Genomic DNA, 13,632 nt, shown 5'->3' with positions numbered 1-13,632 from the left:
CTAATGAACCTTGAACGACCAAGGCTTCTTCATTGATCGGATCAAACAAGATCATTCTACCATTCTATCACTACCATTCTCAGAGTTTTCTAATTCAGATCAGGCTCCTATTGTACACATATCCTTAAGCATCCTAACAGCTGAACTTGAACCTCTTCTCCCGAGTTCATTGTCTTCCATTGAATCCTGTGAGTTGGTGCCATTAAATCCTGGGTTTATGTAGCTACTGATGATATAATACGGATATATGAATTTATCAAATCAATATAAATATATGACACAGGGGCAATGTACATGGCTCTCTAGGAGAGCCATTGCACACCCATTATTTTGAGTGAGAAAAATATTAAATTTAGTTTGCATTATTAATAGAAATAGTTAAAAAAAAATTTGCATATCCAAAATGTTTTTAAAATTGAGTTTTAATTTCTAGATCCGCCATTGATATACACCTTAAACATGATTACGACATGAGAAAAGTAACATAAACACGAGTGCATCACCATGAAGATGATTAATCCCAAAACACAATATTGTTAGAAACTCAAGCACAAAGAAGAATCCTTGGGGAAAATTAACTTGGAGTGGTATTGTTGCTTATCATCTTTCAGAAACCAATTTATAAATGATAAAGAAAAACAATAACACCAGTCAGGGACGAAATTATGTTTCATTTCGGAGGCCTTAATTTTTTTTATTTTGATTTTAGTCTTTTATTTTATGTGGTTAATTATATTTTGTCTGCCTCTTATATTTCTATTATTAAAAAATACATATGAGTTGAAATCTTGGCTCGACACTCCTATCTTTTAAAAAGTATATTTAATAGACTATTTTTTCTACCTAACATTTTAGTCAATAAAAGTTTTGATTTATATGAAAAATACACTGATCAACATCCTCCAGGATTTAAGAAAAAAAAAATATTTTTATACATGAAAGCTCATAGAAAATATAATTTTTTTTATTTTTAATTTTATTATTTTTTAATAAATTTATACAAAAATAACAATATATATTTTTACGAAAGATGCACGTATGTAAGTATATATTTATTGTTAGGTTGGGAGATGTACATACTTACACCATGTAAGTATGTGTTTTTTAGGCTGAGAGATGTATATACTTACACCGATATAAGTATGTGTTAATTGTTACACTTTTTTTTAAGTTGTACAATAAAATATCAAATCAATTCTATAGTAAAATTAATTGAAAATATTAAAAATACAATATAATATCCTTTTATGAAAATTAATCTTAAATAACACATGTAATAAAACATATACAAAAAATAAAATTTGAATAGAACACTACGTAAAAATAATCAAAATAAATTAAAAATTTGATATATTTTTATTTTACTTTTATATATATGCATCATATTATTTTATAGTGAGTATTAAGAAATTCCTAAATCATTAAAAAATAGATTTACACGTGTAATTATAAACAAAAGGAATATATACAAAAGGAATGATTATTTTGAAATAATTATATTATTTTGGGGCAGTATTGTCTAAAGGGGAGGGAATTACCTAATACCTAATAAAATAGGAGGAATGAGATTATCGAGAATGCAAGGTAAAAAAAGAACTGTCGGTAATGTTTCATTATCGCTTGGTGGGAACGCTTTTGAACCAAACGTAGTAATGTGATTCTCGAAAAGACTATTCCACTTGATAACAATCTTTTTTCTTGATCCAAATACCCCTAATTTATCATAAGTTTGTATACAGGTTTGATGAGAGGTGAGAATTTCATAGACAAATTTATTGGGAATATAAATACTTAGTTTTATATATGAATGAAACAATTTTTGTTCGTCTTTTCTATTGTTAACATGGTATCGGAATCTCAACCGGTAAAAATATAATCTTTACAAAGGCATCAGAGAAATCATAGTACAAGTTTCTTCTTTGCAAGTTGAACATTTAAGATCTTCATGTGCCAACTTGAGGAGTATTACAGAATCATGTATATATTTGTAATTACCATAATTTTTTCGAATAATTGTCATATATTTATGAATGATATGAGTTACCCGTCATTAGGCTTGATTTATTTTTTTGGGTTACCAGTATGCGAAGGGGCGGCTGGCTGTCAACAAACAATTTCCCAGTTCCAGATTCAATTTTAACTTCACGGTGGAGGATATTAGACTCGGAACAATACAACTTACTTGGATTTCAACTTCACGATGAAGGATATACAATTCTAGGCTCAACTTTATGACGGAGGGGCCATCCACGGTTTCAACTTCACAACGAAGGGAATCGTGCACACAAGCAGCATCCATCTCTAGATTTTGATTTCAACTTCACGACGAAGGATATCCAACTCAAGGAATGAGTGTCTATCAGTAAACTTTCCAGTTTCAGATCCAATATCAACTTCACGGTGAAGGATATTGGACTCGAAACATCACAACTTTCATTGGATTTCAACTTCATGACGAAGGGTATCCAGTTCAAGGCTCAACTTCACAACGAAGGGGCCATCCACGGTTTCAACTTCAAGAAGAATGATATCGTGCCCAATGGATCGACTTAGTGTCACAACAAACACTATCAAGTATTAAATCAAAGAGAACCGGACAAAAACTGGTTGTCTTTTTCATCTTTGCCCTATTCTTGTTAACACAAAAATGTGCAAAGAGGGGCAACTGTAGACACCTGTTTTTGGATGGGTCTACAAAAACATTATATTTTATTATATTATTATTATTATTATTATTATTATTATTTATTATTTTTGTAGGCCCCATACTCAACAACCCTGATTTAGTGAGATTCAGAAAATAAATCAACGTATTTGAGTCCTATTGAAACACTAAAACTGAAGCATTTGAGTCCAAGTAAGACTTTAAATCTAAGCTAAAAATAGGTTTCTTTAGACTATAAATAGACTCAAGCATCAAGAGGAAAAGATAGAGAGAAAAACGTGGGACCATATTTCAGAGTCTGAAAAACAAAGCACCCAGTGTGCTGCTGCTTCACACGATCCCAAGACATTTAAATCCAAGTCCGGTGTTACACTAGTGGTGCAAAAGCAAGCAAGAAGAAGCGCTAAGTTTTTGTAGCTAAGCTGAATACACGGACTTTAATTTCCATTTGCAATTCGAAAGGTTTTTTTTAATTGCTTTTGTTGTTTTGGAACGTGTTTGTTTGCAGAATTTTATAACTAGATGAATATTAAAAGTCTTTGAATAATGAGTTGGATAACCCCATGATATGCAATGGACGAATTGTTGTTTTTTTCTGCTTTATAAAATACCAATGCTGACTATTTTGAAATGGATGAGTTCTATATTTGTTGTGTTTATTTCACATGTTGGTGTTTCTCATGTTCATTTGTCATAATAAATAGGAATTAGGAAATGATAATACATTATTTATTATTTATTTATTTTATTATACATTTTTTTCTTTTTGTTTAGCATTCAATATTTTATTTTATCATCTACCATTTTGTTTTTTTTTTCAGGAGTAATTTCAATCGAAGGTAAATAATTTGAATCGGGTTTTTAAATTTCAATTTTAATTTTCGTAATTAAAGACAACCGATAAATTAATTGGTACCGAAAGGACGGTTCAAGGGTGCTAATCCTTCCTTGACCGTAACCGACTCCCGAACCCGACACGTTTCTGGTACAACGCAGATTAGGTAAGATGGTGTCCGACCCACCTAAATTCGTTTTAAAATGGTCGGTGGTGACTCTAAATCATATTATTCACGTCGTAGCCCAATTCCGGTCCCAACCGAAAGACGGCCGCGATAGAGAGCACGTGAACAATAGTGGAATTTTTGTTTGATCAACCGATTAAATATGTTTTCTCAATATTTTCCATAAAATTAATTATCGATGTTTGATTTTTTGAACTTAATATTATATTTGATAATAAATATAATCAGCTTACTAACAAATATCTTATTTGGTTTAATTCAATTATTAAATAATTAGAACGAAAATTTTTGATGTATAATCAATAAAATATAAAATTATTTAAAAGAATATTACACTAAATTGTTTTAATAAAATTATCTATATATCTATTCAATCTTTTTGCATTTTAAAACTGTTTCACAACATGTGTTTAATTCCTAAATTAACAAATCAAGTCAATCTTCGATCAATTTCATAAACATACCAAGTCTTCAATATCATCATAAGGGTTGCAGCATCCAAGTCGAATACTATTTGAAATCACTAAAGCGATCTCATTGTTGTTAATGTCAGCGATAAGGCCAGTGTCTGCTGTGTCTTGTGACAGACTGACCATTGATCGATTTGATGAAAACTGATCCATCTTGCACTGCTGGTGTTCGATATCTCTGCTACCGTTGTTGGCCATCAATGCTCTTACACTCACTACATCGTCATCTGTTCGGAAGCCGCCAGGGCAGGAATCCGAGCTGGTCCCTTGATGGAAGAAGATGGGGGTTTGAATTGGTATTTAAGTGTTGAAAATTGGGGTCTTGTTGATGGCCTTGAATTCATTTTCACAATCAAAATTGGATTCCATGAGGGGAGGTAATGAAGCATGATCCATGAATTCATCCCCAATTGAGTTCATTCTTAAGAGGTGATCATGAATTGTGCTCTTCTTCATCTCTGTGTTCTTATGAAAAAACCCTAATAACAACACATTCATCTTGTCACAAAATGTAAAAGAAAGATATCAAATTAGTCCTTCAATTTGAAGAATAAATTAGTTTCATGTGAAACTTTAGTTACACTACATACCTTTACACCATTGGGAAGATTATAGTAAGAGAATTTACCTTCAAGCCTATATTCATGCATGACCCAATTTGTTTTCTCCCCTCTAGGAGCTCTCCCTAGGTAGAAAACAAGAGTCTTCATCATCCTAACTAGACAACTTTTTCCTTTGAAAATCTCTTTATCTTTTCCGGTCGGCTTCCAATACCCAGCTTTGGTTGCTCGATTGGTCCTCATCCCGGTCGAATACTTCCTGTCTCTTTGGCAAAAGAAATACCATTCTTTCTCTCTCGTTTTAGCTTTGCCCGAAAAAATGAACCGATCAAGCAAAATTAGATAAGAATTGAACATAATGCAATTATGCAAATACAAACTAGACTTTTACCCTAGCACCTGCAATTACATAGAGCTTTAAAGATATAGGGTTTACCGGGAAAATCCCACGGTTCAGACCTGTTCAAATCAGCTTCTCCAATCGCGCAAGCACTAAAGTTACTGTTCATCAACTTCCGTAAAAGGTAATGAGTTATAATCTCCTCGTGGGATGAAACTGAAAACCAAGTGGCAAATATATGTGGTCTTCTTGTAGTAGTGCTGGTCGTTAAGGGATTTTTTACCCAAACAAATCGCTCTATAAATAAAATGTTACCTGTTAGTCACCGTTTTTCAAATATTGTCCGATCTAAAACTTGAGAGAAGGAGGCGCTTTCGGTAAAACGTGCTTTAGTAGGATTGGAGGGAAAACGTGGTTGGTGGGAAGCACCTTAGCTGAAAATCGCCCAACACCGATGATATCCCTCGAAGACGCATCCCCATGGGTGCGTCTTACTGGGATTTTCTGACAACCCTGGAAGGTGCATCCCATGGGACGTCTTCCCCTTATCGTCCCGAACTCCTGCTAAATTCTCCCGTATATTTCCCCCCAACCGGCTGCCTATATAAACCTCCTTTACCAACTCAAATAAATCACACCTAAATATCTATCATTCTTATCTATTTTCAATCTAGTAAGGTATAATTGTGTTTATAATTTATTTTTTATTCATTAAAATGTTTATTATTTAAGTAAATAATTATTTAAGATCTTCATGTGCCAACTTGAGGAGTAATACAGAATCATGTATATATTTGTAATTACCATAATTGTTTAGAATAATTATCATATATTTAAGAATGATATGAGTTACCCGTTAGTAGGCTTGATTTTTATTTTTTTTTGGGTTACAAGTAGGCTTGATTTTAAACTACTTAATAGGTTCGTTTTTAGTAATGTGACTTGATTTATTTTCTTTCTAAAATTAATGAGCTTTATAATACATATTTTCATATATCATCATATATTTATATATCATTCTATCTTCATCTTTTTTATAGTCAATAAACTTTTCAAATTTTATAACCGGACTAATTGATATTTGCTTGTATTAAAGCCGAAATATTTGAGTAAGTTTTCATTTTCTCTATTGAAGTTTCAAAAGTTTCACTAACATTATCGGATTGTAATAAATTGATCACTCACCATCAACGACCGTTATTGGATGTTAACGTGACACATTAAAACAATGACATATCACTATTTTGTCATAAGTTTGACTCCCAAAACTTTTGATTGGCATTTAAGGAAAAATGTTTGATGAGAAAGTTTTCTTCTTCATTCTTCTTCTCTCTTACCTCTCAAATTTAAAACTAGGACAGCTACATCCCACCAAGAATAAAGAAGTGCTTCAACACCCTTAACCCATAAACGTACTCAATTACGAATTAAAGATAACACTTCAACTTTTTAAACATTTGCTAAATAAAATTGGGTCAAATTAAAAAACTTTTTGAAACATGTTCCTTAATTCACTTTTTCATAATATTAATAAATCGCATAACTTAAAACTTAATATTTTGATCTTAAGACCATATCTGATTTTAGGCAGCAATTTAACAGTTTGATCCTGAATCATATTAGAAATAAAACTACCCAATAATCAATTTCGATACGATTACTTTTCATGCAAAATATGTATATATCATATTTACCCACATGTATACCACTCATTAATTTATATAATACAACCTGACTTATAAAACTAATTTAACAAAGCAATCAACTACACATATTTAATATGCATGCCAACTAGCTGAGTCAAAAGTGGTAAATACCATACTGATACTGAAATAAGTGCGCTCCTCAAAAAGTGATGTTTGTTGTGCTCCCTACTCCACTGACTGATCTTTTGCTTTACCTACGCATGAAATGTTCATACGCTAAGTAACAACTTAGTGAGGCATTATCTAAAATAAATCATATCGATATATGAATAAATAAATATCTTTTACGAAATGTCTTATATAAAATATAAGAACATAATAATAGACTGAATAATTCCTTTCTTTCATCATACCTAAAAGTATCATTTCAGAATACACATAATATTTTAAACATATATAATCATTCAAAAAAAGATTTACTTTCAATGAACCAATCATTCTTGCACATTTCAGAACATTTAACAAATAGCCCAAAGCACAAAAATGAGAATACTATGTACACGAGTCAAAATGGGTATGTGCACAATATGCAGTCATAAACATACCAAGCCCTCAATGTCATCATAAGATTTGCAGCTTCCAAGTCGAATACTATTTGAAATCGAACCAAGAAATATATGTTAAGGGGAGCGAATTTAGGTAATTAATAAAAAGGAAACTTAAAATATAAAGGAATTTCAAACCTCAGAACCCCTCGATCCATCCTGCTGCTAAGGTCAATGTGAAACAGAATGAAAACGTCTCAAGGTTTATAATAAGACCTGTGATGAGACAATCATCCACACATGCACTGAAAATGGTTTTGGATTTCCAGTTAGATGTATCATGTAAGGGTTCTGGAGAAACAAAGCCACTAAATTCTTTACTCTAAGGCGTAAATTACATATACAACAATTATACACAGTAAATAAAGCAAAGCTTTTGAACTACAATTGGATGGGGTGCGCCGGGCCCGAGCAATAGTGCAACGCTTGGGCGACGCTCGAGAACCCCAGTAGCAAGCTACTGTGGTGGGCTCTCCCCCTCAAAAAATAAATTTAATATCATGTGAGCCAATGGCCCACGTATCAGATATTAAACTGATAAGAACAGATACTACACTTGATCTTAGCCAAAAGGCCGAGAAAGGTATGAGTCATTCTGTCCAATCCGGCTTCTTTTAAATGCTCCTTCTTAGCCTTGTCCCTTTATATTCTAAGAATGTGGTACTCGTCAATGTATTCAGCAGTCTCATTGGTAATTGCTCCCGGAAACTAGAGGGTGAACCCTAGTATTATTCTTTTACACTTGAAAACCCTCTGTATAAAACAAAACTGAGTAAAAACCATTCATAATAAAATTATCAGTCTCGTCCAAACCTGCTTCTTTTAAATGCTCCTTCTTAGCCTCGTCCCTTTATATTCTAAGAATGTGGGACTATTCAGCAGTCTCGTTGGTAACTGCTCCCAGAAACTAGAGGGTGAACACCTTTGATTCTACAGGAAACTAGAGGGTGAACTCTAGTATTATTCTTTTACACTTGAAAACCCTCGATGTAAAACAAAACTGAGTAAAAACCATTCATAGTATTATCCTTTGTTTCGTCTTGTTGGATACAAAGGTACTCTCTTTCTTATTTCTTTGCGTTCTTTCATGTTTTAACTTTACTTTTCATGAATAATGTAGCCTGTAGTTACTTTGTCTTTAGGATATTAAAAGTTGCAGGGCATAATTTGAGGAAGTTTTAATTTCCTTGCAATGTTTTCTTCTCTTTTTTTATCGGTTTATGAAATTTCGGGGATCGGGGATCAGAACTGGCTTGTTGAAGGACAGGAAGCCCATAAAACTCACTCAGGGCAAAGAGATAACCATCATCACTGACTATAGCATACATGGTGATGAGAATCTCATCTCTATGAGTTATAAAAAATGGCTGACGATTTGAAGCCTGGGAGTGTTATTTGTGTTCTGATGGGACAATTACATTCACCGTCTGGATTGCGACAAAGAGTTTACTGAGATATATATATATTTAGTTTTACAATAGCAATAAAAAGACGAGCATACTACAGACAGACTGTTGCCTATGCTTCGACTGCTTCCTTTGTATTAGTTCAGACCGTTTTCAGACATATACTTCAACAAAAATCCCAACAAGGTCCCATGGTAATCCCCACCAAAGGAACTACACGACCTATGACTCGGGTTCCGACCATGGTTGATATCTAATGAACCTTGAACGACCAAGGCTTCTTCATTGATCGGATCAAACAAGATCATTCTACCACTTCTATCACTACCATTCTCAGAGTTTTCTAATTCAGATCAGGCTCCTATTGTACACATATCCTTAAGCATCCTAACAGCTGAACTTGAACCTCTTCTCCCGAGTTCATTGTCTTCCATTGAATCCTGTGAGTTGGTGCCATTAAATCCTGGGTTTATGTAGCTACTGACAACATGATATAATACGGATATATGAATTTATCAAAATCAATCTAAATATATGACACAGGGGCAAATGTACATGGCTCTCTAGGAGAGCCATTGCACACCCATTATTTTGAGTGAGAAAAATATTAAATTTAGTTTGCATTATTAATAGAAATAGTTAAAAATAAAATTGCATATCCAAAAGTTTTTAAAATTGAGTTTTAATTTCTAGATCCGCCATTGATATAACACCTTAAACATGATTACGACATGAGAAAGTAACATAAACACAATGAGTGCATCACCATGAAGATGATTAATCCCAAACACAATATTGTTAGAAACTCGAGCACAAAGAAGAATCCTTGGGGAAGATTAACTTGGAGTGGTATTGTTGCTTATATCATCTTCAGAAACCAATTTATAAATGATAAAGAAAAACAATAACACCAGTCAGGGACGAAATTATGTTTCATTTCGGAGGCCTTAATTTTTTTTATTTTGATTTTAATCTTTTATTTTATGTGGTTAATTATATTTTGTCTGCCTCTTATATTTCTATTATTAAAAAATACATAAGAGTTTTTAAGAAAACATCAGTTAAAAGATAAACTGGTCTACGTTTAACAAAAAATTCATTCTTTTAAAAAAAAGGGATTCGTGGTCGGTTACGTTTGGGGAAGGATTAGCACCCCACAACGCCCAAAATTGGTATCTGTTGATTATAAATTGTCTCTAATAATAGAATTTAAATTCGAATATGAATTAATTTATGATTGTGTTATTTCAATTCAATATGATATTTCTAAGGAAAAAAATAAATATATATATACATATATATTTAGGGTTTTGTAAATAGGACATTTATTTATTTAAAATTATCAGAAAAGGACATCTAGTTGCTTTAAGATTGCATTTTCTTTAATATTAATAAATAAATATTAATATTAACATAATAATTTTCCTAAAAAATAATAAAAACTAAGTAAATATATATATATTTTCATAAGCAGGATATTGATTTATTTTTAAAGCACTAGAATAAGACGTCCAGTTATTTTAAGACCGCCTTTTCTTAGTATTAAATAAATAAATAAATATTAACAATACGAAAATAATAAATTAAAAAAAATTAAATATATAATTTTTATAATATTTATTTATTTAAAATACCAGAATAAGACATCTAGCTATATTAAGACTGCCATTTCTTAATATTTAAAAAATAAATATTATTATTTAAACAAATATATATATTTATATGACTAATATAATAATAATAACTTTGCCAATTTTATAACCAAACTAATTTATGTTTGCTTGTATTAAAACTATTTTATAGCTGAAATATTTGAGTAAGTTTTCGCTTTCTCTATTGAAGTTTCAAAAGTTTCACTAACATTATCGATTTGTAATAAATTGATCACTCACCATCAACAACTGTTACTGGATGCTAACGTGACACGTTAAAACAATGACGCATCACTATTTTGTCATAAGTTTGACTCCCAAAACGTTTGACTGACATTTAAGGGAAAAAGTTTGATAAGAAAGTTTTCTTCTCTATTCTTCTTCCCTCTTACCTCTCAACTTTAAAACCAGGGCAGCAACATCCCACCAAGAATAAAGAAGTGTTGCAAACCCTTAACCCGTAAACGTACTCAATTACGAATTAAAGATAGCACTTCAACTTTTTAAACATTTGCTAATAAAATCGGGTCAAATTAAAATCTTTTTGAAACATGTTCCTTAATTCCCTTTTTCATAATTAATAAATCGCATAACTTAAAACTTAATATTTTGATCTTAAGACCAGATCCGATTTTAGGCAGCAATTTAACAGTTTGATCCTGAATCAAATTAGAAATAAAACTGCCCAAAAACTACCTACATAAAAATCAATTTCGATTCGATTACTTTTCATGCAAAATATGTATATATCATATTTACCCACATGCTAGGGTAGAGGGACTTAAATATCGTGTTTTAAGGTATTTGTTAAATGACTGAAATATAAGATTTTGATGTATAATCAATAGAGTATAAAATTATTTGACTAAATTGTCTTGATAAAATTTGCTATATATATCTGTTCAATCTTATTACACTTTAAAATTGTTTCACAACATATAGTTAATTCCTAAGTAAACATACCAAATCCTCAATATCATCATAAGATTTGCAGCCTCCAAGTCGAATACTATTTGAAATCGAACCAAGAAATTTATGTTAAGGGGAGCGAATTTAGGTAATTAATAAAAAGAAAACTTAAAATATAAAGGAATTTCAAGCCTCAGCACCCCTCGATCCATCCTGCTGCTAAGGTCAGTGTGAAACAGAATGAAAACGTCTCAAGGTTTATATTAAGACCTGTGATGAGACAATCATCCACACATGCACTGAAAACGGTTTTGGATTTCCAGTTAGATGTATCATGTAAGGGTTCTGGAGAAACGAAGCCACTAAATTCTTTACTCTAAGGCGTAAATTACATATACAAAAATTATACACAGTAAATAAAGCAAAGCTTTTGAGCTACAATTGGATGGGGTGCGCCGGGCCCGAGCAGTAGTGCAACGCTTGGGCTACGCTCGAGAACCCCAGCAGCAAGCTACTGTGGTTGGCTCTCCCCCTTAAAAAATAAATTTAATATCATGTGAGCAAATGGCCCACGTATCAGATTTTAAACTGATAAGAACAGATACTACACTTGATCTTAGCCAAAAGGCCGAGAAAGGTATGAGACATTCTGTCCAATTCGGCTTCTTTTAAATGCTCCTTCTTAGCCTCGTCCCTTTATATTCTAAGAATGTGGGACTCGCAATGTATTCAGCAGTCTCATTGGTAACTGCTCCCGGAAACTAGAGGGTGAACCCTAGTATTATTCTTTTGCACTTGAAAACCCTCTGTATAAAACAAAGCTGAGTAAAAACCATTCATAATAAAATTATCAGACTATATGATGAAGAAACTAGAGGGTGAGCACCTTTGATTCTACAGGCAAGTCATTGGAGATTATCTTTCTCCTTGTATTCTTCTGCCATCCATTTCTGGTTTTAGCATTTTTCTTCATGGCTATATGATGAAGAAAATAACAGATACAAACACAAGAAATTTGCTTTTAAGATTCACACTTAACTAATACATGAAATTCCATATTCAAGAATTTGCATAAGCAAATTAGTAACTTCTCTACTCGACTTTGCATAAAATGCGGGCAGAGATATACCAGACTATCATTATTCAAGAATGTTAAGTCGATCCTGTGTACTTAGAGATGGGTAAAAAGAAACAATAGTGAATAGTGACATTTTCTCTTCCATGTCAATAGTCCTGTTTTAATCTATATTATCTAGATTATTGCTATTTTAATTGTTTTAATCTATGTTATGTAGATTATTGTTGCTTTAATCTATGTTATCTAGATTATTAAGAGAGAGAGAGAGTGTGTACTGACATTTTTAAATTTAAATTTAAATTTATGAGAAAATAGTTGTACTGACATTTTTTTGAAGCCTTATTTTTAACTTAAACTTCTTCCATGCTTCTCTTTAACTTGATCTCTATCACATTTTCTGGGATCATACCCTATTTTTGAAGCCTTATTTTATTTCCATTTTCCCTGACAAGTTCCTGGTCATTTGTTTTCATCGCATCAGCTACATCACTAACATTCATAATCCCATTCAAATCTTTTGCAACGGGTTTTCTCCATGGATCACAACATTCACCATGTCCATTAATTTGGTCATTTGTTCCTTTGAATCATCCTGGAACTTTTTTGCTCGATCGATCATCTCTTGTTGAGTCTTTATGAGTTGCTCATGGAGTTTATCGATTCTACCAACCCTTGATAAAATCTCATTCATGGCTCTTATCCTTCTCTAGGAAGACCAAGTTAGCTCCAATTTGATTTCGAAAATTCTGTCATGGAATCATCCACAAATTATTCCCATATTTTCATGATTAACATGTTATGAACTGTATGACTTATAAACTTGAATATTAAAAAATATAAATGTGAAAAATGCAAAAATGCAAAAATAAGAATGCAAATGCATGTATGAAAAAGGTGTTAATCAAGAGTGGTCATCTTAAAAAAAAACTTTCATTGAACACAAAATTTTCGATACATCAAACAAAACTCTACATATAAGGGATAGTTTTCACTCCTAACTTCTCTATCTCCTTAAAACGCCAAGTTAACTTCCACTTATGCTCAGCTGTGGAGTTGCCAATCTGTTTTAATTCTCTCATGAAGCTAGTTAAATCTACCAGCTTATGACCCACATTGTTTGCTTGAGAAGCAACTTCCTCCATGACATTGTCTTTTTCCTTCATCTTCTGTGTCAATTCTCGGAGTTGTAGGCAATGTTATTAATTTTTTCTTGTGAGGGAATCTTTATGGTTACAGAGTTATTATACAAAATCCTCATAATCCTCTACCATCTTCATCA

The 13,632-nt window shown here is 32.1% G+C and overlaps 2 non-coding genes and 1 pseudogene across 2 annotated transcripts; all 3 read right to left on the bottom strand.

The window, feature by feature from the left end:
* Window positions 1-4,139: 4,139 nt before the first annotated feature.
* On the bottom strand, window positions 4,140-5,588 carry LOC120185397 (annotated as a pseudogene).
* A 2,111-nt stretch (window positions 5,589-7,699) lies between these two features.
* Window positions 7,700-7,895, bottom strand: LOC120185522. The gene has a single exon (XR_005522128.1). It is a non-coding gene; the product is annotated as a U2 spliceosomal RNA (small nuclear RNA).
* Window positions 7,896-11,720: 3,825 nt separating this feature from the next.
* Window positions 11,721-11,916, bottom strand: LOC120185526. The gene has a single exon (XR_005522132.1). It is a non-coding gene; the product is annotated as a U2 spliceosomal RNA (small nuclear RNA).
* Between the last annotated feature and the right edge of the window lie 1,716 nt (window positions 11,917-13,632).

This window comes from Hibiscus syriacus, unplaced genomic scaffold (assembly GCF_006381635.1).
Source record: "Hibiscus syriacus cultivar Baekdansim isolate YM2019G1 unplaced genomic scaffold, ASM638163v2 tig00113123_pilon, whole genome shotgun sequence".
NCBI lineage: Eukaryota > Viridiplantae > Streptophyta > Magnoliopsida > Malvales > Malvaceae > Hibiscus > Hibiscus syriacus.
This window is presented reverse-complemented; position numbering and strand designations above follow the sequence as displayed.